Below are 23403 nucleotides of genomic sequence, written 5' to 3' on the forward strand. Positions count from 1 at the left end.
TTGTAGGCGAGGAAACTGAGGCAATAGGGCTTTAATGGCAGAGCCAGGAACTCACAGCCAGGTTTCCTGAAAAGAAGGTGTGGCACCCAGCTCTAGCATGAAACCCAAGTGTGGAGGTGAGGCAGAAGGGATAGGACAAAGCCCATACTCTGCTAAAATCAAACACCTTCTATATCCTCCATGTGCTAAGGTTGGTCTACAGAACCCCAACCACCCGGATCCCACTGGAGGGGCGGAATGGGAAACTGAGGATGAAGTGACCAGTTGGACAGGCAGACAGCAGCAGGAGGAAGAGCGGGAGCACAGAGATTACGGAAAGCAAGTAACACAGAGTGAACAATTAAGGGACACTGGGGAGCCTCCTGCCAGCTCTGGGGGGCAGATATTAATAAGTCTCTCTAGGACTTGGCAGTTTGGGAGCAAGCCTGCTGCTTCCAGCTGTGACTTGACCTCACATCTGTTATCTCCTAAGGCCTTGGGGTGGGGCCTGGAAAGCTCTGCTGGGAGAATGGCCAGAAAAAACAATTAATCTTGCCTCATCTGGGCTCTCATGCCCGTGAGGGCTACCACACCTCCTTGAGACACATCAGCCTCATCCTCCTTGAGACTGGGAGTAAAAATCTGAAATTTTACTTCAGATTCAGGCTGACATATCAGCCTCATCCTCCTCGAGACTGGGAGCTCCTCAAAGCCAGAGACACATCACCTAGCTCTAGCCTGGTAAGCACTTGGTAAAAGTTGGATACAGAAATGAATGCAGGCATGAATGCAGCCCTTCTGCTCTGGAGAAACAGGCTCTGGCATCAGTGTACTTCAAGAGGAATCCCACCTGTGTAATCCCACCTGTTGGGGATGGCCAGTGGGGCTTCTGTTGCTAATTGGCACAGTATGGACAGGAGTCCCTCTTCTCCAAAATGTCCCCTCCACATCTTTCTCCCTGCTCTGCTAGAGGAAAACAATCTTTTTGCATCTAACCAGCATATGTTCTGAGAGAGTCCACACCCCTGCTCTGGGAGACCGGTCTTAGAATCCCTAACCCTATGAGAAGCTCCTATTGTCCACAGATGGCCCCCTGTGCCATCAGTTTCAGATGGGAGGCTCAGAGCCCCTGCAGATTCCCAGCAGCCACACAGAGGCTGCTGGCGGGTCAGGGAAGGCTGTGAGCTGGGGTCTGCTGCCTGATGTTGCCAGGCTTAGTTGTGGGGAGAAAGGTCCCAAGTGCAGAGCTGCGCTGAGACTGCAGAGGCAGTGTCCTGGCTCTGAACCATCCCCTCATAGTCGACCCTGGACTGGCCCACCAGCGTTCTGGGAAGGCTTCCTGATTCTGCACCTGGTCTCATGGACATGTGCTGTGCCTTCTACAGCAGCCCACAAGGGCCTCTGAAGGACCTCTCTGTCTCTGTTCCACGTTGGGTAATCCTCATGTCACTTTTGGAAGTTTCACAGACCAGCACAGAACAGAATAGACACACGGTAGATGTGACCCAGCTCTGTCCTGGGGCCATGAAACTGCAAACCTCAGAGCATTACACCCTAAAGGTTGGAAAGGTGCAAATCACAGAGTTGCTTATTACCCCAAAGCTGTCCATCTGGCGAAATTTCTCTCCCTTACTCCAATGTCCACTGAGCTTTTCAGAGAAAATTGGTTCCTTGGGGGAGTAAAGGTCAGAAAAAGAGAAGGGTGAAGGCTCCCAAACAGTTGCTGGGGGCAAACTGATTCTGCGTAGTTAGGCAGAGACCATGAAGACTCAGGGCCCTAAAAACAATATGCTGTGGCTTGTCTGGGTGACTAAAGATCCCAGGCAGCACTGTCCAGCCACCTCCCTGTCCCTGTTCTTTAGATGCTGTTTAGAGATTGTAAACTTACCTACCAGTATCAAGCATCATTAGAGATAAAATCTGCTGAAATAGATCATACAAGGCATTTCAAAGCCCAGCAGGCTGATTAAGAGATGATTTGCTGGTTTGTGGCACCTGGAGCACCTCTCAGCTCCCTTCCACAAACTGGATTTTGGCCAATAACTTCTCTGCAACATGAGGCTTCCTATCAGTCCCTCCTCTGCTAAGGGAGAGCTGGGGATCCTGCCCTCCAGCTCTGGGGACAAGTTTCTGCACAGTCAATGGGAGACATGGAAAGAAGGGCAGCGCCTTTTTTCCTACACAGGAGGAAATACTTCCTACACAGAACGATTTTGCCCTTGGCCAAATACTTGGCCATGTTGAGACCCAGTTTTATGGGGCCAAAGGCCACACGAGGGCCCAAAGAGAGGATGTAGCAGCAGCAGCAGGGTTCACCTGAACCAGTGGTTCTCACCCAGGACTAACTTTGCCTGCCTGGGAGGAGACAAGGGCACTCCTGAGCTGTCTTCTCTACCTGCTCCCCAAACTCACTGTCAGGTAAGAGAAGGACCTGAGGGCTTCACAATATATGACATACATGTGCACACATGCACACACAACCACACTGCCATCATAGGTTCTGGACTGTCTCCTTCACGGAGCCCTCCTGGACCGATGACGAACAGGACCCCTGTGACCCCACAGGGATTCTGATAACAAAAAACTCAAGAGGCTCTTCTCCTCTGCTTACTCTTCCTCAGAATTATTTTGCCTTTAGGATGAGACTTAATCCAAGCAAGGTACAGAATCCTCTCGATTGATTTATTTCATTATTGGTGCAGAACATGATGTCTGTCTCACTCAACAGATCCCCAGGGCAGGGCTCACCTCCACATCATTCACATTCAGTACAGGACCCAGAACGCTGCCAGCAAGTGTATGTGTAAATATATGCACACGCGTGTGTATGCTCACACACGCTCTGGATGCTAAACCTATCCTGGCCTTGATGCCACTTTTAGCTTTTGAGCAGGAGTCAAGAAGGAACAGTGGTACCCTACAGTGGGATTTTCCTTCCCAGACTTCACACTGCACAGATGGAGGACCCAAACCAGCAGCCGAGACTCACCACCACATTTCCACTAGAAAGAGCTGAAGGTTGGTGGAGGCTGGGAGAAGTGATTCTCCAGTCAGGATTGGGTAAGAACGTGAGCAAGATCACACAAGCCCAGAGCCCAAGCCTTTCCACTCTTAGGCCAGACATGGTTACACTTCACTTGGCTAGGATGAGACCGAGTCTCAGGGGACCAAAGGCCACATGGGGGCCCAAGGAGAAGATGTAGCAGCAGCAGTGTTCACCTGAACCAGTAGTTCTCAGCCAGGAGCAATTTTGCCCTTAAGGGACCTTTGACAATGTCTGGAGGCATTTGGGGCTGTCACAAATGAAGGTGCTACTGGCATCTCACAGTTGGAAGCCAGGGAAGCTGCCAAACATCCTACAAGGCATAGGACACCCCCCTTCTGCCCCACCAAGAATTATCCATCTGCAATTTTCAATGTGCTGCTGTTGAGAAACCTTGACCTAAACACTGCTGCACCCTCCATGCCGTGATTACTGAGTTGTAAGAAGGAAAATCTCAGATGAGTCAGAATCATGGTCCTTCAGCCCTGTCTTAGATTTCAGACAAGCTCCAAAGGATTGGAGTATACTGGGTGGGGGTGGGGGCGCACCACAGAGTTTTCCCACACACAACCTTCTGGAAAGTTGGAAATGTTCCCAGTGGGACCTCAGAGGTTATCTTGTCAAAACATACTCATCGTATGAAACTTAGGGAGATATAAGCAAAGACCATACTATCACAAAGGAGAGAAAACACGATCGCAGGCATGTTAGGAATTCCAGGAAGATGGGCGTCCCTGTGATGGCAAAACAGATCGCTGAGAACCCATTATGGATACAGGAAGCATGTGGCGACCTCCTAGGCCTCCTTATTCCCAGACGCAGCCCAAGCTGAAAACAAAACTGTAACCACCAAGGGGAAGGGTTTTAATGGATAGGCAGGGATCCAGGCTATAAAAAAGGGTCCCTGGGTCCCCAAGGCTGTGGTTCTCCAGCCTTATGGTGTTTCATTTTGTGCACATTCAAAGTGGGGACCCACCACTGTTTGCAAAGAAAAAAAGAGTTCCCGTGTCCTTTCTTGGCCGCGCTGATAGCAAAGTGACTCTGAGAAGCCCAGCAGCCACGGGTCAGGGACTTCAGGGCAAAAGCAGAAGGATCACAGAGACTTTTCAATGGCTTTGGGAGGATGATGTCAGCGTGGGAGGAGGCCACACGGCCAGGGAAAGGAAAGGGCAGATCTCACTCTGTGATCTATGCGCTTTACCTAGCAGGGGTTTAGCAGTAAGAGTACAAGTGAAAGCTTGGAGCACCTGTGGGTGTGGGGCATTTCGGAGACACCATCCCTCCACATGCTCTTAGACACATCTCTACCCAACCAGGAGAGGGAAGAAGTAGGAGAAACTTCTTCCAGGGTCTCCTGACTCCCAAGAAAAATACCTGCAGCCCCAGCTCCCTGATGCCCCACCTCCTCACCCCCTATTGGCCCTGCTCCCTAGATCTCCCACCCCATCCAGGTGGCATGAGGTGAGGCAAACTAACGTCTAGTCTCTGAAAATACACCGTCAGAGCTGGTCCACTGTGACTCACTTGGGGACATCCAGCGAGCGCAGAAAGGGACATCTGTCCAAGTACTCACCCGTAGCAGCTCAGCTGCGGGCACCGTGCAGGGAAATCAGACAGCAGGCAGGAGAAGCAGTCCCGGGAAGCCAGCACCATCAGCCTGCTGTCTGCCAGAGCCTGGGCAGCAGCTGGGCTCTGGGCTCTCCCACTCCTCGCCCCCAGCGACAGAGGTCAGGACTTCAGCCCACGCCTGGGAGCAGACCTGGGGCCACAGGCACGCCGGTTCCAGATCCCTGAAAGGGGCTCTGGGCTTCCTGGGGCTGATGAGTTCTCAGTCCAGGAGAGCCGGGACTGCTGCTACTGCTCACGGGGAGAAACCAACATTTCCTGTAGAGTCCACCCAGGCCACTGTGCTCAGGTGAGGTCAGCAAGAAAACCTGACGAGCAGCTCCAGGCGGCTTGGTCTGGCTGCGGGAAAGCCGGACACAACGCGGCAGCCTGCCCCCGAGCAGCTCCGATTGTCCCTCGCACTGCTGAGCCTCACTCCCAGCGCCAGACAAAAGCGCTGGAAGCAGCCCGCAGCCCGGCTGTGACACACCAATCACCAGCGCCAGACTGTCCTCCCAGCTGGCCAAGCCCTGGCCACCCCACAAGGGCTGGCTTCCTCTCCCGTGTTTCCTCAAAGCCACCTGAGGATGGTTTAGGATGATTTATCCTCGTGGAGTGGATTATTCGTCCCAACTTTGGCTGGACCAGAGAGCAGTGGTGTGATGCCCTGGCTTAGAGAGTGAGAGAGGGAGGAAAAGAGAGTGTGTGTGTAAGAGTGTGTGAGAGACCGTATGTGTGCATGTGAGCAAGAGAGAGGGTGAGAAGCAGTGTGTGCATCTTCCCAGAGCATCTATCTGTCCCTCTCTAATTTCATCCAATCCCTCTTTCCTCCTGGATTTGGAGACGGGGGATGGGCAGTGAGAGACACAGATTCCAGAAGAGGCAGGAGACACCATCCCTTTCTCCCCGCCCCCTTGCCACCCGCTCTGAGAGGGTGATAATGCCACCCCTCCCGCTCCTGCCACCCCCACAGCTGCTGCTGTCAGCAGTCAGCTCCCCCTGCCGAATACTCTCGGGGAACAACTTTGGAAGAAGAAGCATTTCACCAAATAGTCAGCGGCATTGCCCCTCCTTTTCCCAGCCCAGGTCCTTTTATGCTCCCATATTGGTCATTGTCCTCCCCGCCTCAAGCCCACTTGTCCCCACGCTCATTGTCCATAAGCCTCAGAAGCCTCTCCCCACCTGCCCATCTCAGAGCTATATCTTCTTCACCAGGCTTCCTGTGGGTCCTGGGCTGGGAGGACAGCAAGCCCTTCTGGAGTGTGCCACCAGCCCGGCGCCACTACAGCCTGACTTCCTCAACCTTCCCTCCTCTGTGCTGCCCACCAAGACACCCCACAGGTAACAGGATGAGTGGTAACTCCAGGCTGCCTGCACAATTCATTTGGAGGGAAGCCAGGACTGCAGAGAGTGTAGTGGGGAGTAGAGGATATTCCACAGCCTCTCATCTCTCCCTCTCCTGTAAGATTAGCCACCTGTAGGGCTGAACACCTCTCTGTTTCACATCTTGACTACCACAGAGGAGGCCAGGACCCCATCTATGGCTTTCATATTTACCTCTTGCTTTGCAAACAATTATGGTGGTTCTCAACGAGTGCAAAAGTGATTACTCTTTCTTGACCTGTGAAAGCAGGGAGGCCCCTGCCTCTCCTTCCTACATTTTCCTGCCATGATGGGTGTGTGCTGATGGGTCTGTAAGGAGAAATGGGGAACGAGGTAAACAGAGTGAGGGATTTGGTGCTGGGAGGAGCTCTTTGGAGACACAGCACCACAGGCTGTGCCACCCTCGTCCTAAGGGTAATTGGCTTGACCATGCGAGGTGACCGCCCAGGCAGCTCGCTGTTGTGGTTGACTGCCTTGGCTCAGGGGTTAGGCAGGACCAGAAGTGTAAATTTATCAACTGTGTGACCTTGAGCAAGCTGCTAAATCTCTGAGACTCGGTTTCCCTATATGACAAGTGGGAGTATTAATATCTGTTTCATAGGGCTGTTGTGAGAACCAAATGGGATGAAATGGGTACAATGCCGCCCACAATGCCTGGCCCTCAGAGATGCTGGATCCTTTATTTCCTCTTCTACGGAATCCTGGGAAACGGAGGTGGTGGTTCTTGCACTGGGAAGGAGGCCCCCAGGTGAGCTGCTTAAAGGGGAAGGGCCGGCTGGAAGGAGCTGAGAGGGGTGTTTAGCAGGAGGAAAGCCGGGGATTGTAAACCCAGAGAGGAGAGGCGGAGGGGCAACATGTCAGGTTGGAAAAGCAAGTCCAGCCAAGGAGGCGGAACGTAACCCAGGACAAGCCAAGCTGGGGACCAGGACCGTGGCCAGGGCTGGAGGGACCCTGTGAGAAGCAGGGCATCGGGTGGTGGGGGTGGAGAGAGCTGCTTGCCTGGGAAAAATGTTAGTCTGGGGTTTTCTGGAACAGAACCCAGGGACCATGGCAGAGGGTGGCTGGGTCAGCAACAACCATCAGAATCCCAAATGGACAAATGGAGGCCTGAGTAGAACAGGACAAGTTTCTCCAGAGACCAAAAGGGAAGAAGAGGCAATGGCCTATGCTCTACCAGAAAACCCTTGATAACGACCAACAGCCCCCGGGATGACAGGGTGTCCATAGCCCAAGCATCGGCGCCTAGAGACAGGTTCTGGGCAGAAGAAGCTGTAATTGTGGGTCAGCCACAGAGGTCTCGAGTCACACCTGAAAACGGCTGGCCTGGGCCACACATGGTTTACATCCTGAAGCCCCCTCTAGCATAGCTAAAGCTGAGAGGACACAGCACCCAAGCTTGAGAGCGGGGCCTGCGGTTCAAAAGAGGGGATGGCTGTGAATGCTCAGACCAGCACCTCAAATGAGACAGCCCAGTATCATGGGGAGATCATGGCTGGGGAGCCAGGAGGCTTGGGTTCTAGTCCCTATTCTGCCAACAATTGGCTGGGCTGCTGGTCTTCCCTGGCCCACTGTATCTTCCTCTTTGAAATGAGACCAGATTTGTGGTCTTCAAACTGTTTACTTTTCAGCAGCAGAACCCATTCTCATCACTCTGAGCCTCCATTTCTCATTATTAAAGTGAAATCTTATCTAGAATATCTGTATATATCCAGATCAGACAGAAGCAGAGCTACGTTGATGGGTCAAGGGCTGGAGCCTGGCTGCCAGCCTCCTTCAGCAGCTCTTAAGGTGACTTGGAGGCGCTCTCAAGCTCCTCAGAACACAGCCTGAGATCACAGCACTAGTCTGAAGGCCTTTCCCCTCTCTGACTCCAGGGCTTTGCATCCCCGCGGAACACTGAGTAGACACCAACTTGGATGGGTGCCAGCTGGAGGGCGAAGCCTAAGAGGGTCCCAAGGGAGGGGGCAGCTCTGCCCCAACACACACACTCAGCATCTACGGGGGTTGCAGGTCCCACAGCAGAGGCTGCTGAAGGTGAGAGCTGGCCTCGGTGGCTACGGGTGGCAGAAGGGAGGCCGTCTGAGCCCCGGGATCCGGGTGACAAATGTACTACACAGCAAGGCCAGATGGACGTCCCTGCCTTTGGCACCACAGCTGCTCCAGGAAACACTGGGCTGCCTTTCATACTCTGGATCATCGCAGGCTCCCTCTCTCCCCAGCTCAGCCAAATCATAAATCTAGCCTGCCAGGGGAGCTGGCTGCCCTGACCCCGGCCCCATGCTTCCCCGCCTTGGCCTCGCACATGCCAAGATCCAGGCACGAGCAGTGGAAGGAGGGACTGTGGGGCTGGGCCCACGTGGACTGAGAGCACTGCCTTGGTTTGGGGCTTTCCAGAATGTTCTTCAGCCACATTTTTCTCTTTTTGTCTTTCTAGCCTTCCTGTTCAAGATTCTGTCAAAGGCTTTCTTTTATAACCGTGCACCCCTCACACCAGCCTCCTCAGCCCTTCAAGAGTTTAAGTCTGACAGAAATTGGGACGTTCTGTGAGGCCCCAGAGCCCAAGACTGCCCTGTCCTTGCCCTGGGCCTCTGGGAAGGAAGCCAGAGTAGCGTTCGACCTGCCCAGTCCCCACGAAGAATGTTCTTGCACAGGCAAAGATCCCTCAGCTAGAGACGCAGGGAGCCCCTGGATTCTGTCTCCTGGAGGGGGCACAAACGGCCTCACCAAGGGAGGATTGGTTCCCTCCCTGGTCCACCTATGGGTTCTTTACTTGCCACTCCCACCGGCTGTCCTATGTCCACACCCAAGGAAAGGGAAGCCCCGAAAATGCTCTCTCCTGTTGCCCTGGCTCCACCTTCGCTACCTCCTTTCTTGCTTTTTTTCTTGTGAATCCAACATATCACTTTGTGTGGCACTTATGGTTTGTGAACTACCCTTTCCCCCTTCGCAACAGTGCAGTGGGCACTGCCATCTCCTCTTCGGGTGTGGAAGCCGAGGCTCAGAGTGTCTGACTGGATCCAGGTCACAGACTTCACCACGGCGAGGCAGAGACTCGAACACCTGTGTTCTGTGGGTTGCTCGCTTTCTCATGGCTTTCTTCACCTCCCCCTCTCCTCAGCCTCCTTCAGTTTCCTCTCCTCCCCTCTAGCTCCTCCTCTTCTCTCCTTTCTTGCTGGCATCTCCTCACAATCCCTCCTCTGCCCCTCCCCAGAAGATTTTCTCTCCTCCAGACCCACCTGAGGTCAGAGCTGATGGGGACCTTACCCCATCCCCTGGTTCACAGGCCAGGAGACTGAGGCCACGTTACCTGGCTGGTCCCCAGACCTCTCCCCTCCCCGTCTCCACCAGGGCATGTTGGTGGCTGTGGGAGGCCAAGAGGGGTAATGGATTTCTTAAGTCATCCTGATTTTATTACTTGAAGCATTTCTAGGGCAGGACCCAGACGAATACTCGCTCCCTCCCTCCCTTCCCTCCTCCCTCCCTCTGCAGCAAAGATGCTGCATCTCTGCATAACGCCTGCGCCCTGTTTCACTCAGAAGGGAAAGGTCAAGGTCTGTGTCTCTGCAGCCAAAGTTACCAGCAGCCAGAGTCTTTGAGGGAAGTTCATCGGCCTCAGGCCTCTACCCCCAGGCCAGGAGACCCTGCCCCTGCCCCACACCACCCAGAGTGGGCCTCTTTCCTCACCAGGTCTTGTTATAGTTTGTCTCCTTGGGACAGAGATACCCCAGTCTCTAGGTATCACCCCTTCTCTTCCTCACACCTCCACTTTAGGACATTCCCAGCTTGATGCAACCTCAGGCGGCAAACACTGCCTGACGACCGCCATGGAGAGCTTGGTGACAGTGACGTACCTGGCTGAGCCAGCTCTCAGCAGCAAGGCCACAGCCTGTCAAGACACTGAGAAGCCTCACAGGAGCCTCCCTTGGGGCCTTCTTACCACAGACCAGGCATCCCCACCTCGTATACCAACCTGATCTTTCCTTCTCCCAGGGCCCATCCACAAAGGCAAGGCCCAGGGAGCCTTGGCAAACCCTCTGGGAGTGCTCTGAACAGCAAGACCCATTTCACTCCAGGGTCGGCCACTCACAGCAGCCCGCAGAGGTTGGCCCGCAGACTGGAGGAGCTAGTCGAGTAGAGCAGAAAGGATGGGGCTTTGGTATCAAGAAGCCTGGCTGAATCCTGATCTGTCACTTATCAGCTCCCTGACCTTGGGCCAGTCACCACTCTGAGCCTCCTTTTCTCATCTGTTAAATGGGAAAGATAAAAGTTCCAGGCTTATCTGTTTCACCAGATGTGAGAGGATTCCACAAGGCGAAGCAGGTGAACATGTTCTGGAAATGGACGGAAGCCTGGGTCAGTGTTACCCAGGTCTGCAGAGCTGTCAGTATTCCACTCCACCCCACAAAGCTCCAGACCTACCCTGCTAGTCCACCCATTTGGCTGTAGGACAGTCAGCTAGCTACCCAGCTTCCCCTGAGGTGTGACTTCATCTCTGACTCCTGGCCTCCTTTAGTCTCCAAGTAGGAGCCTGGAGCTCTTTGTTCCCTCTTCCCAGGGGCTCCGCTCAGTGAAAAGGCACTCCAAGTCTCATCTTCTCAACTCATTGCAAGAAGTAGAGAGATTTACTGCTGAGGCCTTCATTACCACTTAATTGTGTTCCCACTAAACTCTCATTCATTAGCCACTCTAAAGCTGTCAGCACAATTATAACAGACTTATTGACTTACAGACTTTGAGGGTGGAAAGACAACTTCAGCAAGTCCAACCTGTACAACTCTTTCATGTTATAAATGAGGAAAATGAGGGCAAGAGATGGTAGTTGACTCAACCAAGGTCACACAGCAGCTACTGATGGAGTCGGAGCTAGAAACCCAGGCCGTCGAGTTCCAGCCCGGAGGCCCCCCTTCCCATTACACCACATTCCTAAGGGAAAGCAATGCCACCTCTCACCTTCCATCATCTTTCATTTCCCAAAGCAGCTATTTAGAATTGAGGCATGTCCCCAGCTGGAAGAAAATATAAATGTAGAATTTTAAGTAGATTTAAAAAAAAAACTCACCAAAGATAATGACATCTGTACCTGAGGCAAATGGTGACCAGCTGTAACCACGAATGAGCCTCTACCTCCTGGAGCTGAGGGCAGCGAGGACCCTCCCTTCTCCCTTCCCCTCCCCAGGGAGGAGTAGTCATACAGACAGGACCAATGGAGCCGGAGGCTGGCTCCACGAAGACCACCAGCATCTGGTTCCATGCAGATACTCGGTCCCAACTGGACATCCTGTAGCACAATCTCTGAAGTGGGGCCCAAGAATCTACAAAGGCTAAAACAGGTTCTAAGGAAGAAAACACCGAACATCCACAACAGCTATGGGGACAGAGAGAAAAAGAGAGCCACAAAAATAGACTCCTAATAAAAGGAACAGGCCAGGCACGGTGGCTCACGCCTGTAATCCCAGCACTTTGGGAGGCTGAGGCAGGTGAATCGCGAGGTCAAGAGATCGAGACAATCCTGGCTAACATGGTGAAACCCTGTCTCTACTAAAAATACAAAAATTAGCTCGCCATGGTGGCGCACGCCTGTAGTCCCAGCAGGAGGTTGAGGCAGGAGAATCACTTGAACCCGGGAGGCAGAGGTTGCAGTGAGCCATGATTGCGTCACTGCAGTCCAGCCTGGGTGACAGAGTGAGACTCTGTCTCAAAAAAAAAAAAAAAAAAAAAAAGGGGGGGAACAAAGGAGCAGCCCTCCTGAAGGACAGAATAAGGCAAGGGCAGGAGGGAGGAGCTGGACTAGGAAGGAATGGGGCATGGGGAGCAGGTCCTAGAGGTGGCGCAGGTGCAAACCCTGGGCCAAAGTTCTCAGTCATGATGGCCATGGCCCAGTTGTCATGAAGCAAGCGCCAGGACAACAGTTTCAACCTGAGGCCAAAGGGGTGGCCCTGGAGGCCAGGCAGGAAGAGGCTGTAAAGGGCATCATAACAGCAAATGGCTCTCTGGCATTTGGCACGCACCTGGCACTGTCCAGAGTGCTTTAGGTGTATTCACAAATCTAACCCTATCTAAGCTCTGTGAAGTGGGGTCACTGTCATCACCCCATGGTGCAGGTGAGGAGACAGAGGCTAGGGAACTAAAGTAACAGGGCCAATAGGTGGCAGAGCAGGAACTCAAACCCAGGGACTCAAACCTACTGTGACTCCAACACACTGCCATTGTAGAAGACTAAAGCTGGAACTCCAGCCTGGGGTGCACAGTGCTTCTTAACAGGGGAGCGCATGGCATTTTTTGAGGGATGCACCTTCCTGGTGAGCTGCAAGGATTTAGCATCCCTGGCCACCAAATGACAATAGGGTACCCCAGTCACCTGGATACCCAAAACAGCCCCGTACTTTCAGACACCTGCGTACGTGGTGGTAGTCGATCCACTCCAGGTGGAGAACCACCTGAGGCGAGAAATAAGGATGAAGTGGGAGCACACACTGAATCCCAGAGGCTTGGCCTCGCTCTGCAAGGGACTGTGCTAGACAGGGAGCTGGTTGATCCCCAGGAGGCAGCCCTGGGAGGAGCAGGGCGGATTTCGTATCCAAGTGACCCCAGAGCTCAAGGTACTGGGCCCCAGCAGGATGTGACACAGGGTAGGGGGTGATGCTGGAGAAGAAGGAAAGGCAGTGGGAAGAGACCATAAACTCAGACAGCCAAAGCCTGAAGGGAAATCTCAGGGGAGTCTGAATGTGGGGATGACCTCAGCAGCCCCACCCTCTCTCACACAGTGGGTGGCAGCCACCGGCCACAGCTCAGCCTCTGTGGGGTGAGCTTTTCTGCAGAGGCTTGGGGAGCAGCAGGAGTATCATGGAGAAAAAGAAAAATAAGTCCAAGAACCATAGATTTTGGAGAAGGAACTACCCCCACCCTGACTCCCTCCGTTTTTTTAAACCTTAGCTGGTGGCAGCAGAAAATTCACAAAGAGCTGCAGTCATCGGGGCAGTGGAGGAATCTTCAAACCTTTTTCCCTTCATACTCAATACATCCGCTCCACTCTATCCAACTCTTCTCTTCCTACCTCTCTCCCCTTCGTAATTCCCAGTGACCAAAACTCCAGAATGTATTTATAATATACTGAAGAATGCATTTATAATGTACTGAATGTACATTTATCATTTACATTTATAATGTACTGAAGAATGCATTTAGACAACATGAGCTAAGTTCATACCCATTCATGCCCTTAAAAGCCCAGGCCTGGTGACATCTGCATTCAACCTCACAGCGGGTAGCCAGGCAAGGTACTTAGTGGCAGGAGGAGCGAGCACAGGGAATCCATAAAGCAAAAAGAAGAGGTGATGACATTCCTCAGGCACTTATTGGGTAACAAACTCCTTTGATAACTCCAAATTCTACACAATAAGGTGCATGCTGGGCACTGCTCATTCCTCCAAAAGCAATGTAAAACGCAGTCCTTGCCCTCCGGGAGACAAGATACACATGCAATGCCATTTTTGAAACAATGTCAAAATAAGTGTTCTCTGCAACAATTTCTATAGGTGTTTTGAAGTGAAAGAGAATTCAGCTAGACAACCAAGGCACAAGAATCAGAATAGGCTGCGCATTCCAGCATGTCGAGAGGCCTCAGTGAGCACAAGGATGAAGAAACCCAAGTGCCAGAAAACACAAATGGGTGAAACCCATGGGGTAATGGGGAGAGAGCAAGGGAAGAGGCATTGTGAGGGCATCATTCTTGGAGCCCTGTGCTGGTGTCAGGTGGACAGGCATCACGGATGGGGTATGCAGGTGGAGCTCAACTTTCACTATTCCATTAACCCAGTGCATTGCATTCTGAAGGAGCCTGTCAGTCTTGGTAGACACAGGAGAATGCGTGCATTCCCTCAGAAGCAAACCTACTCAGTGTCCCGCTCCCAAATGCTTTTGTGTGGATAATCACGGTTCTAAGTAAGAGACACTTCAAGTTTCCCAGTTCATTTTCTTGCTGCAAAGCTTGCAAGAGCAGCAGACGGATGCAAACTCCTGCTTCTCTTCTACTGGTGAAAACAACCCAATTTGAAGAATAAGTACCAATTAACTAAGTGGGAAGCTCAAGCTGTGAATCCTGAAGAGCTGTAACCTGACAGCAAATTGCAGTTCTTTGGAGAGAGCCGTGGGAGGCAGGGGCAGCCTCCAGTCAAAGTAGCCTCCTGAAGCTCCGACCTGCAGACATTGATCATCATGAGTCATTCACGTCTCAGCAAACAGTGGGACACTTGTTTAGGAGAAATATTAAAAGAGGGGTTCCTTTTTGAGCACAGGGTTATTTATTCTCAAAGAAAATGCTTTGGATGCCATTTCCAATTTAAATTTGTTAAGAACTAGCCAGAAAATTAAACTTCACGTAAACACACAGTCCTTTGGTTTTCTTATCTGTAAAACGGTGGTGACCCCAGACATACTTATTTCCAGAGATAAGGATGAGGTGGTGCTTTGTAACCCGGAAAGCACTACAAAAACAATTACTAGCATCCATAGTGTGTCATATGTCTATCATCCTAGTGAGCGTGACAGGTAAAATCAACAAGCAGGTACAGTTACCACCAAGAAGGGGAAAGCACGCTGCAGTCACCTACAGATGGCTGAGTTCAAGTCAATTTAAGTTTTTTGAATGTCCAGTAAGTGCACGGCACTGCAAAAAGTACTGAGGACACAAAAGTGAATGAGAAGCAGCCACTACCCACCGGGAAAATCTCATAAAGAAATAAGCCTACTTCCAAATCAAAACATAAAACCACTTTCAGAGAAACAGAAACACAGTAACAAAGTGCTCCCACTAAAGCCTCAGGCTTCCCCTTGCACCCACACACTATTAGTTCATCCACTTAGTATTTACCATTGGCATGCTTTTAGTTCAAGTAACCCAAAACCCAATTCAATTCAAAGAGGCTTAAACCAAAGAAAATAGAATAATTCACATGAGAGGAGCTTTAGAGATAATAAAAACCATGCAGTTCAGGTTCTTTCCATCTCTCCACTCTGCCAGCCGCTAAAATTCCATATCCTGCCATTCTCCATCCTCAGGAGGCCTCTCCCCAAAGAAAGTTCTTGAAGTTCGCCAGGTGTGGTGGCTCACACCTGTAATCCCAGCACTTTGGGAGGCCGAGACAGGCAAATAATGAAGTCAGGAGTTCGAGACGAGCCTGGCTAACATGGTGAAACCCCATCTCTACTAAAAATACAAAAAATTAGCCAGGCGTAGTAGCAGGTACCTGTAATCCCAGCTACTCAGGAGGCCAGCAGGAGAATTGCATGAACTTTGGAGGTGGAGGTTGTAGTGAGCTGAGATTGCGCCACTGCACTCCAGCCTGGACAACAGACTGAGACTCCGTCTTGAAAAAAAATTTAAAAAAAAGAAAGTTCTTGAAGTTATAATTCAGCTGCCAAGAACAATCAGGGCAGCCTTCCTTGTTTAACATCTACCTAGAGAATGACTTCTGGTGGCTTTCTATTGACAAACAGGAAGAACTTTCCTAGAAATCGAAAACCTCTCCTCGAATCTCATTAGTCAAAATCGTGTCATGTGTCCATTTATGGCCCAACCCCTGCTAAAGTTAAACAGCATACGTACCCTTAAACCTGTCAAGGCCATCTCCTTAGGCAAGCCCAAGTTTCATTGCTGCTACTCCGGGAGGAGGTGTGGAATGGAGGATGGGAAGTTTACTACAAGGTGCCCTACTCAGAACTTTAGTTACCCATTTTCCAAGCCCATATAAGAAATGCAAATTAAACGTGAAGAAAAATTTGCTTTAGGCAGATACACTGTGTCTAGCAAGAAGGGACATCCGTCAGCAAGAGGCACAGCTGGAAAAAGGAAAGAGCAGGCACAAAATTCAAAACCTCAGGGGGCCATTTGGCGTAAGCAAATTGTCCCATACACCCCACTGAATCAGAGCCCAGTCCATTAATTAAGCTTTCTAATATACCCTTGGGACACCAAGAAAAGGTTACATTTACACTTGCATTACCCCGTGTAAGAAGATAGGGATGCATATAACACATTTTATAGAGAATCACAAACTCAATGGCTAACAATGTAAAAGTGTTGTTGCTTACAGAGGCCAATCTAAAGTGTGTTAGAACACTTTACACTTTAGAATGACCCACCCCAGCTTCTCTGGAGAGCTGGGATTTCGGGTGCAGACTGCAAATATAACATACCCAGGCAACAATATGTTACAGCTGGCCTCCCACCAGGCTCCTCCAGGCTGATGGAAATTGATTGCACCTCATTTCCAGTGAACAAATAGTTGGTATTTGGATTAGGATGTTGCTCTTTTAGAACAAACATTCAGGCTTCCAGCCCCACCTGGACCTATCAAATCTGAATCTCATGGGTGGGCCCAAACTCAGTCTTTTCTTAAAGTTCCCCTAGTAAATCTGATGATCAGTCTGACCAAACCTCACACTGCCTCCCTGAAAATCCAGAATACTCTGTAGGAAAAACTTCCTGAATGGGAGAACCAGTGCCTTATGGAACTCTGAGAGGTTATCTCTTCTACACCCTCTCTTGCTTTCAAGAAGGCCAGTGTGACAGGTCAGAGGAATGGCAGAAGCCCTGAGCACTCACTCGTTCTGGGGATGAGCACACTTTCACTCAAGCACCATAGCCAATCCACCACTCAGACCCCATTGCTCCCCTACACACCCTCTTCCTGCCCACAGCCTTCCTCCACCTGGCCCCACCCCTGACAGCATCAGGGTCCTCCCTAGCCAGAAAGGACATTATCTGTCACCTATTAAAGGACATCATGCCAGTTTTTACCTCACAAGTTCCTTTTGGAATTGACTCCCCACCCCATTCTGTCTCACTGAAGAAATGTTCTTCATTTGATGCTTATTATTATTATTATTATTATTATTATTATTTAGAGACAGGGTCTTGCTCTGTTGCCCAGACTGGAGTGCAGTGGTGCGATCATAGCTCACTACAGCCTCAAACTCCTGGGCTCAAGTGATCCTCTCACCTCAGCCTCCCAAAGTGCTGGGACTATAGGTGTGCATCACTGTACCTGGTTAGTTGTTTGTGTTTTTTTAGAGAGATGGGGTCTTGCTATGTTGCCCAGGCTTCATTGTATATTTAACTCCAATTCCTCTCATTGTAACAGGCTGAGGTTGAGGGCAAGGGAGGTGGAATAGAGAATAAATAGGGACTCAGGACTCCTTGGCCACCAGAATGTGACTCCCAGGGATGAAAGAGTGATTGACCTGAGGGGGTCATCTGAGCTCTTCATTTTTTTCCAGCAATGGAGAGAGCAATCCTGATCCCTGCAACACTCCAGTTTCAGGGGGACGCTGGTCCTGGGGACCTGCCTACCATGCAGACTGTTTTTGTCTCCATCCCACCAATTCCTGTAATCTTTGATTGCCAGCCCCTGCATGGCCAGAGATTATGGGCTTGGCCATTACTCAGAAGGCTCTTCTCTTTCTGGCTTGGTCAAACACCACCTGTGTGACTTTGGAGCTATTCTGCAACGTCTCTGAGCCTCAACTTCCTCCTAAGATGGATAATGCTTGCTTTGGCTTGTCTCCCCAGTTCTCATGAGACTCAAAACACAACAAATGTGACTGTGCTCTGTCAACCTGAAAGCACTGTCCACTCATGAAGGGTCACTGTCCACTGGGCTAGGAGTGTCTGCCGCTGGGAAAAGCAGTTCATCCATCTTTGTGCCTCCAATGTCTGGTGTTGGTAAATGACCCCCGAGGGGTGGCTGCTGGGTGGTACATGAACCAAATGAGGGGACGACAGAGGAGGATGGGAGTAACTGACAAGTCAGGAGCATGAAAATGAAGAAAGAGAGAGAAAAGAAGAAATGCCTTTCCTTTCCTGCCACCCTCAGTCTCCAGGAATTAACAATGCTCCCCAAATACTGGCCCCCACCACTGATTAGGTAACTTTTTAAAGTCATCCCAGCTCCAATTAGAAAAGGATGTTAGTAAAGCTTTCCCATACCAATTTAAATAAACACTGAACACATTCAACATTTAAACTGAATGGAAATCCCTATTTTAAACAACAGCCTTCTAAAGGACTTGCTGGTGCTGCACTGAGAGCTGAAATTAGGAATTGGGAGATTTCGAAGCTTGGGGTGGGGTCCTGGGGAGGGGCAAACCCTGTCCCTAACTCTGGGCTGCTTTGGTTTCCTGGAGGAAGAGGTACTCAGGAGGCTGAGAGAGCCACGATGGCAATTGGGCTTTTTTAAGCCCAGGGAAGCCTTGGTCTTCTGTGTTGAGCAACAGCCAGGCCTGGGAACCCACAGAATCATCCTTACCATTCTCCCCCCATCTATGTTCAGTTCTGCTCCACACACATCCCCTACCACCATCACCCCCATTCTCAGAACAGAAACACAGCCGTTTAGATGAAAAGGGCAGCTGCTTTGCACCACAAACAAGCCCTCCCACTACAATCCCAGCTGCATTTTCAGATATTCCAGCCTCTCTTTGCATCCCCGGGTCTAAACTATAATGGAATAATTGGAATAAAATATAAAGCAGAACTTCCCACCCAGAAAAGCATGAGGAATGAGAGGGTGGTAATGTTTAGACATAAAAGAATACTCCCACAATGTTACCCTTGCCCTCTGAGCATGGGGCACATTTGCAAGCCAGTGTACCCTTGGGGACATCCCCGGACCTCCCAACACCTACTCATGCACACGGATCTTGCTCTTGCCCCCTTCCTTCTGCCCCATTCAGTGTTAGGGCTGTATCAGGGCTTTGCTCTCAGGAGCTGAGGGTGGACAAGGGTTCACTAGATAGCCCCTGGGACTACCTCTAACATACACAGACCCTGACCTTCCTCTCATTCTCTAGGGTAGATCACAGGGAGGCCAGAGCCAGGGTAACCTTCTTTGGCCACCTCCACCCTCACTTGAGAGTTAAGTGATATCTGCTAAGCACTTCTCAGTTGAAACATTGATTCTTCCCCTTATCCATACTGCTATGGTCTGAACATCCCCTTCAAATCTCATGTTGAAACTTAATCCCCTGTAGCAGTATTAGAGGTGGGGCCTTTGAGAGGTGATTGGATCATGAGAGCTCAGTCCTTATGAATGGACTAGTTCATTCATGGGTTAATGCGTTATCATGGGAGGGGAACTAGTGGCTCCTTCCAGAAAAGGAAAAGACTTAAGTGAGCACATTTGCATGCTTGGCCCCCTTGCCATGTGATACTCTGCACCACCTTGGGATTCTGTAGAGTTCCCAACAGCAAGAAGGCCCTCACTAGATGCAGTCCCTCAACCTTGGACATCTTAGCCTCCATAACAGTAAGAAATAGATTCCATTTCTTTATAAGTTACCCAGTTTCATGTATTCTGTTATAAGCAACAGAAAATGAACTAAGACAGATACCAAGTACAGTATAAATCCAATTCCAGTATACTCCAATATAGTATAATTCCAATTCCAGAAATGCCAGGAGGCAGACCAAACTAAGTAAAGACACAGAAAATATATAAGCCACTGTCAAAGTATAATTTTCAAAATGCTCTCATATATGTATATTTATTTAACTCATTAATGAGGAATGGTAAAGCTGGTTCAAAAGAACTTGAAGAACGGGGTTTGCATGATCAAGAAAGGCATGCAGAAATAAGTCTGTTAGGTCAAGACAGAACTGTCCTACAGAGCAATAACACCATAACTTTTGGAGTTATCTTTTCTACTGGACAGAAATAATTTGCATCTCTACTTGGTAAAAATCACTTGCAACTTATCTGCCTATATGTTAACATCTAGCTTCATGAGGCCTGGCATCTAATCAATAATAAACTGAGAATCGAACACTGTTTTTTCTGTCTCCGCTGCTTAGAATATAAACTCCATAGGGACAGGGTTCTTGTCAGTACTTCCCCTTCCAAAGCGGTGGAAGAGTATTCGGCACCTGTAAGTGTATAGTGGGTATTTGTTAAAGGATTATCTGAAGGCACCCCAGGGTTCGGGGCCCAGGAGAAGAGGCCTTTTGCATCAGGAATGGCTGGATATAGCCCTGATGGGTGGGTGGGATCCGAATGGGAAGGGAGGAGAGTGGAGGCAGAGGAGAGAGTGAAGACGAGGTGTGGAGGAGGGTCAGGAGGAAGCTGGGGAAGGACAGGGTGTTGAGAAGATGTCAACAGTGTCAAATTTGGGAGATTACACAAATGCAGTAGGTAGGGGCTACACATTCAGAAGCCTAGCAGACAAGAAAAAGCATAGACAATCCAGAAGCCAGCTGAGTTAGGTGCAGGTTTTTAGAGAAGGACCACATTGGGCCCATTTGAAGATGGGGGAGAGAGGTGTGGCCATCCAAGCAGCAGGTAGGTGTCAACCAACAGTGGCAGGGGTTTCCCCTGGGCTCAGGGTTCAGGAGCTGAGGGGCACAGAGGCCTCCAGCTGGAGCTGGGGGGCTGCAGCTTCCCAGGGCTGGGTGTCGCCAAAGGACAGCCCGAAGAGCAGTGCCCTGCCCCCCAAGACAGGTGCACCTTTGATGTGGCTCAGGCTGCTGGGCAGAGGAAACCCAAGCTTCCCAGCGCAGCCTGTTCCATCAATGCCACCCAGTTTTCAATGAGGCTGCATAAGACACGGACCCGGTGGACCCGTGGCAGGGCAATTGCTTTATGGACAGAGCGGCTGGCAGGAAATCAAGGCTCAGTGTTTCAGCCTGAGATGAAAGGGAGCTTTTACCCAGACTCCTATCAATGCACCCACACTTCACTCTCCACTCTGTGAAGAGGGGTTCTCAGTGCAGGGAGTGGGGGTTGACACTTCCCTACTTTCTCCTCCATTTCCTCTCTTCCTTCTGGGTAAGAACACAGAGTGGGAGTGTCTTTAGGAGAGGGGACTGTGGGTGAGGGAAGGGTCTGTGTTACCTCCGCAGGTTTTAATTATCTAAGCTTCCTCTGTGGGATGAGGGAGGGTCCTGTGAGCACATCAGGGATAAATACAGAGTACAAAATGTGTTCCCCCAAGCTTTGCACGTCACGCCCATCCACGACTGTATTTAAAGATTTACTCCCTTCATTCACACGTATGTGTGTGCGTGTATGTGTGTCTGTGCATGTGTGTGTATGAGAGAGAGTGAGAAAAAAAGAGAAAGGAAAAGAAAGACAATGCTATTCCATGGTTGCTCCACGCAGCAGCCGGCCCGTTTCCCTTGCTCCATTTCTAGGCCCTGAGGCTCATCAAGTGACCTTGAAATCCTGCAGGGGTTCAGGACCTCTGGTCCTCACCCTACAGTGGAAATAGAAAATCAAGGATCTTCTTTTTGAGAAGATGCTCTGTCCAGGCTTTGAAAGACAGATGCAGGAGGAGGAAACTGGGATGTTTTATGGTTTTAGCTCTCTCTTTAACCATAACTCGACACACATTTACTGAGGTCTTGGTGCCTGGCTTTGGGCTGGGCAAAGGGACACAAAGACAAATGCTGCTCTGTCCCTGCCCTGGAAAATGAAGTTCATAGCAGGGAGACCACATGGTGATGCAGTACAGGCAGCACCAGGCGCTGAAGGCAAAGGCAGGAAAAGGTGCCTGATTCACGCGGGAGCCCTAAAACATATGCTGACGCCCAAGCTCCCCGCTGGATGAACTGAGTTCCTCTTTGATGGTGGGGCCTGGAGGACGGGAGGTGGCTGGCTCTGGATAGGTAAGAGGTGGGGAGTGTCTTTGGGAGGTTTGGAACCCCAGGGCTCAGGGTCAGGGCCTGATACCCCATAATCCCCCAGCATGTTCACACCAACAGCAGAGGCCATGTGGTAGGACGGGACAGACCATGGAATTTGGAATTGGAAGACAAGGGTTTAAAATTGCCTCTTAGTAGATGTACGACCTTGGTCATGCCCTTTCTGGAGAATTTCTTCACCTCTAAAATGGGTATAACAGTACCAAACTCAGAACTTAGTAATTGTAAGAATTAAGTGAGGCAATGTACAGAAGGCATTAGAACAGTGTCTGGCATGGAGTTCAGGAAAGGGAAGTTGTGGCTTCTGGGAGAAGTAAATGAGGATGCAGATGTCCTTCAACAACAGTGAAGTGGTCCATTAAAAAATGGTTTCGGCTGGACGTGGTGGCTCACGCCTACAATCCCAGCACTTTGGGAGGCTGAGGCAGGCAGATCACGAGGTAAAGAGATGGAGACCATCCTGGCCAACATGGTGAAACCCCATCTCTACTAAAAATACAAAAAATTAGCTGGGCATGGTGGCGCATGCCTGTAGTCCCAGCTACTCGGGAGGCTGAGGCTGGAGGATTGCTTGAACCCGGGAGGTGAAGGTTGCAGTGACCTGAGATCACGCCACTGCACTCCATCCTGGTGACAGAACGAGTCTCTGTCTCAAAAAAAAAAAAAAAAAAAAAAAGGTTTCTCTCAATATCATCATCATTTTAGCCCAGAGCAGGTGAAGGTAAATTATCTGGGACCCACCACCCCAAACCTCTACAGCAAATAGCAGGTGTGAATCAGGCTGAACATGTGGGCCGACAGTCATGGGCTCTGTCACTGAGGCCAGCACACTCCTGTGAAGATGGGGGCAGACAACCCGTCCTGGGAGCCTATTCTCAAATGCACAGGCCCAAAGGCCATTCTTGAGCACACGGAAGTAGGGGAGATGTACAGCAAGCCCCTCCTCTCATGTAACAGTGAAGCCCCTTCCAAAGCTGCCATCTCACGACCCTCACTCTCCCACCTCCATCAGAGCAGCAAAGGAATGGAAAGAGTGTGTCTTGGGGTTGGTGACTTAGCTACCAGAGCCTTGGTTTCCCCATTCATGAGATGAAGGAACAGCTCTTGGGATGGCCCCCTGGGGATTAGGGAGCCTGTGTTTAGAAAACAGAGTGCCTGTCACATCGAGCATCCAAGACATGGTCACCCCATTCAGCCTCTGTGTCACACCTGAGCCAGGTCAGGATTGTGCAGTTCAGTGTAGGAGACTGTGGGGTAGCCAGGGCTCATCCCAGGCCTTGATTTACCCATATTCCCTGTGCATATGGAAAGATCTGAGACGGAATCTGGGGTTTTGCCCAAGAAGGGGGAATCCCGAATTCAGGCCCAGCTGGAAGGTGGGGTTTCCCCAGGACAAAAGACTCTGGCCCTGGGCCTCTGTGAAATGAAGCCCGGCCCAGCATACTCATGCACAGAGCCTGCAACCCAAGGTTAATGCCTGCATCCTGGAAGCTCAGAAACAGAGCCCAGGACACATGCTCCTGACAGAGGAACAGGCACTAAGGCTGCTACCCCAGAAAGGCCACAGGAGAGGGACAGCCTGGGAACCAGTACAGGGCTAGAGAGAGGAGGAGGCCATGGCAATGCTGGCTGAGAAAGCACTTCCTGTGCTGAAGGGTAGAGTGGCTTCCCATCACCTCTCCAGAACAGAGAATGAGCC

General features: G+C 50.7%; 1 protein-coding gene across 4 annotated transcripts in view; it reads right to left on the reverse strand.

The window, feature by feature from the left end:
* Positions 1–23403, reverse strand: part of SEMA5B (semaphorin 5B) — a 119966-nt gene that overhangs the window by 79988 nt on the left and 16575 nt on the right. Inside the window, exon 1 of one of the 4 annotated variants that reach the window (XM_038003410.2) lies at positions 4596–5547. The exons of the other annotated variants lie outside the window; for them this stretch is intronic. The gene's annotated coding sequence lies outside the window, so the exon portion shown is untranslated. Of the gene's footprint in view, positions 1–4595; positions 5548–23403 lie in introns of those variants that run through there. 4 annotated transcript variants of the gene reach the window in all.

Source organism: Chlorocebus sabaeus, chromosome 22, assembly GCF_047675955.1.
Source record: "Chlorocebus sabaeus isolate Y175 chromosome 22, mChlSab1.0.hap1, whole genome shotgun sequence".
Lineage (NCBI taxonomy): Eukaryota > Metazoa > Chordata > Mammalia > Primates > Cercopithecidae > Chlorocebus > Chlorocebus sabaeus.